Here is a 3,731-nt window from a genome sequence, read left to right on the forward strand (position 1 = left end):
GAGGGAGGTGCTCCACGTGTGCAGGGTCCTGAGTCGTCCAGTGTGGGAAGGAAGGTGGCCGGCAGGTTCTCCACGAAGCTGGGAAGAGTCCTGATGGCTCTCGATAGAACGCAGGGGTGTTCAGACTTCATTCTGTGTACAGACGTGCAGAGCCATCCGAGCCATCCGAACAGGCAGGTTGCCTTGTCTGTTTCTAATAGTCTAGTTCTGGAAGGGTTCTTGAATGTGATTAAACGTGTCCACTTTTTAGGGCTTTGAAAACATTATTTCTAAGCCAGTTGTTTCTCTGGAGCGAGTTAGTTTGGGTTAAAAAATGGCTCTGTCACTTACTGGCTATAGACATGGGTTCACTGTGCCTCAGTTTTCTCATCTATAAAATGGGGATAATAAAAGTATTTATGTCATGGATTTGTTACTAAGCATTACTTGAATTAAAATATCCATAATAAGGGATTTTCCTGGTGGTCCAGTGGTGAGGACTCTGCCTTTCCAGTGCCTTTCCAGTGCCAGGCACCCTGGGTTTGATCCCTAGTAGGGGGACTAAGGGGCATCCCAGGTGCCTCACTGGTAAAGAATCCACCGGCCAGTGCAGGAGATGTGGGTTCGATCCCTGGGTGGGGAAGATTCTCTGGAGGAGGAAATGGCAACCCACTCCAATATTCTTGCCTGGAGAATCCCATGGACAGAGGAGCCTGGTGGGCTACAGTCCAGGCGGTCACAAAGAGTCGGGGACACGCACTTGGCATGCACACAGTAGGTGTTCCATGCACGTCTCATTTCCTTCTCTTCCTTTGTTTGACTTACTCCTTTTCTTCTTATCGTTTTGCTGCATCTGGTCTGAGGTCCCACATGTGGGATCTTCTCTGTGGCCTGTGGGGTCTGGTTTCCCGACCAGGGATCAAACCTGGGCCCCTGCATGGACGGCACAGAGTCTAAGCTACTGGACCACCAGGGACATCCCTCATCTCATTCTTAGGAGCATAACTGAAGGTCATGTGGATGCTCAGTGGCAGAGACAACGTTCAAATCTAAGCCTGACTTCAAGTCCCTTACTCTGCTCAGCAAACGCCACTGCTTAGGGTCCTGGGGAGGGCTTTTGGCAAACTCAAACTTGAATCCCTGGCTTCCTGTCTGTGAAGCCTAATGGAAGCTGACAAGGACTCTACTGGAGACGCGAGTCCCTGGACTGGCTGCCTCCCTGGGCCGTGCTGTCTGGGACACAGCTGGCCCTCAAGGCTGAGAAAGTGCAGCCTCGGTCCTGGCCAGCCCAGGTTGGCTGGACCAGCGTGATCTGATCCTTCTGGGCGCTTCAGTTTCGATGCAAGGAGACGTGCAGCTTCCATCCCAGCTGCCTGGAAGTTCAGCTGGAGAGTCCATTATCCCGTGACCCGACTGCCAGAGAGATGCTCTGCTGTTCCTTTCCTTCTCAGAATTTCCTGGCGGCCGCCGTGCCCTCTAGTCCTGCCCCTCTCAGTCTAAACATGGGGCTTGGGAAGTCTGGGGGGCAGGATGGATACTGGGTCCATGATACAGACGTGGGGCTCGGACCCAGGTAGGGGTCCCTCCCTTGTCCGTCATCCCTGTTTAGGACGCAGAAGCAATAAGCAGGGCATTTTCTCATGATGCTTTTCTGATCTTTGGCAGCTTGAGTTGTTGCAAGACTGCAAGAGAGTCCGAGCGAGCAGATTTTTCCAGTTGCTTCTGGGGGCAGCCGAGTGAGTCCCGGGGTCACATGCCTGAGCGTCCACTTCTTGGAATGAGGGCCAGCTGCTGGACAGCCGGCGGCTCTGGAGTGAGGGGCGCCCGCTGTGTGCGGGAAAGAGAAAACCCCACCGGCCTCACTGGCTTTACATTCCTCTGCGTGCTGCCAAAGGGAGGCAGAAAGGGGAGCGGAAATTCCTTTTTCTTCAAAGGTTTTTCTCTCAGGGGAATCTTTGTCCCTGTAAATAAGTGAGGATGATCTTTTAAGCACTGAGTTATCAGAGGTTAGACATCCCACGGAGGATTAGACATATGAAATCCTATCAACGTAGTCATGGCGACCACATGCTTTTCTAAATCTTTGCTGGAATGTAGTTCTGTAGCTGCGCCTGTGCCTTCTGAAGCCCAGACACTCATCACAGAGGAAGCAAATTAAGATGAATCATATCTAGTGTGTCAATAACAGTTAGTGGACTAAGTAGCATCGTTTCTAAAACACGATGGAATCACAAAGCTGAACCCGACCGTAGGCTGAGAAAGAGACACTGGAAAACAAAGTGACTCAGAGGGGTTGAATGTAAAGAATGGGAAAGTCAGGGCAGGCAAAAAGTAAGTTAAAACACAGTATGAATCTTCGTCCTTGTATCAAAGTTAAAGTATTTGAAGAGCATTAAATGAAACAAAGAGGGTACTTCACTGTTTTAAATCACATTTAAGGGCTAACGAATAGGTCCTGAGGCCTCTGGCTCTGGGAAGATTGTTTTCCTTTTTGTTTTTTCTTTTTTTTTTAAATCCAGCACTTTGGCGTAAACAAATTAGAATTTGTTGAGAGTTTTGAAAAACCAGGGGATTTAAAGTTTAAAAAAAACACTCCATTATTTCTAGTTTTTCTTGTAAAATTAGAACATCTGATCGAGGTGGGAATTGCCAAACTCTGTCCTGGGAGCCAAATTCAGTGCACCATCCTAAGAAATTCACACCAAAAGAGTCTTTGCCAAGACCCAGGAGACTGGAACTCCAAGACCCAGAACAGCCAACCTCCAGAAACGTGAAGACAAAGAAAACGAACAAACAAACCCTTGAAAACAGCAAGAGAGACGTAGCACCTTAACTACGGCTTCTTTCTGGAAACGACGGAAGCCAGGAGGAAGTGGCATAATATTTTTCATGTGCTGAAATAAACGAGCTATAAATTCTGCATCCAGGGAAAACATCCTTCAGGAAGAAAAGAAAAAGCAAGTTTGTTGGATACGAGGTCAGTTTGGGAAATCAGCTGGATTCCCATGTAATGTTATTGTTGTTTAATCACTCAGTCCTGTCAGACTCTTTATGACCCCACTGACTGCCAGGCTTCTCTGTCCCTGGGATTCTCCAGGCAAGAATACTGAAGTGGGTTGCCATTTCCTCCTCCAGGGGATCTTCCCAACCCAGGAATCGAACCTGCATCTTCTGCGTTGCAGGAGAATTCTTTACCATTGAGCCACCTGGGAAGCCCTCCAATGTAGTACAAAAAGACAATTAGATAATAAACTTTTTTAAAATGGTGCTTTTTTGCTGACATCAAAAACATTAAACAGAATCTAGGGATATATCTAACCGAGATTTTAATAGTTTTACAAAGAAAGCAACAAAAACGCCATTGTCTTAGTTTTCTGGATCTAAAGTGAAAAATTTCCAGTCTGGGTTGCTTAAAACAAGCTACGCTTGTTAAGAAAGAAAAAAGAGTCCAGTCTCCTATGTGGGAGCTTTTTCAACCCCAGTTCCACAAAAGCATTAATCCTTACAGAAAAATGAATTGAGTAACTCTGTTCTGAGTCCTCCCAAGGGAAGTACAGAGCTAGGTGGTTTATAGAGGCAAAGCAGAGAAGTCAACGCCTTACGGGCAACAGATGCCTCAGGGCTTGACACCCTAAGGTGGGGATGGATCCCGGTGGACAAGGGCTGGAAGATCAGGGTCTCTTCTGGAAGTGTGGGGGATGGGGGTGCGGAATGTGAGATTGAATCTCCCTACCCCGTCCCCGAGACCACGG

Source organism: Bison bison, unplaced genomic scaffold (assembly GCF_000754665.1).
Source record: "Bison bison bison isolate TAMUID 2011002044 unplaced genomic scaffold, Bison_UMD1.0 scf7180017864371, whole genome shotgun sequence".
NCBI classification, from domain to species: domain Eukaryota; kingdom Metazoa; phylum Chordata; class Mammalia; order Artiodactyla; family Bovidae; genus Bison; species Bison bison.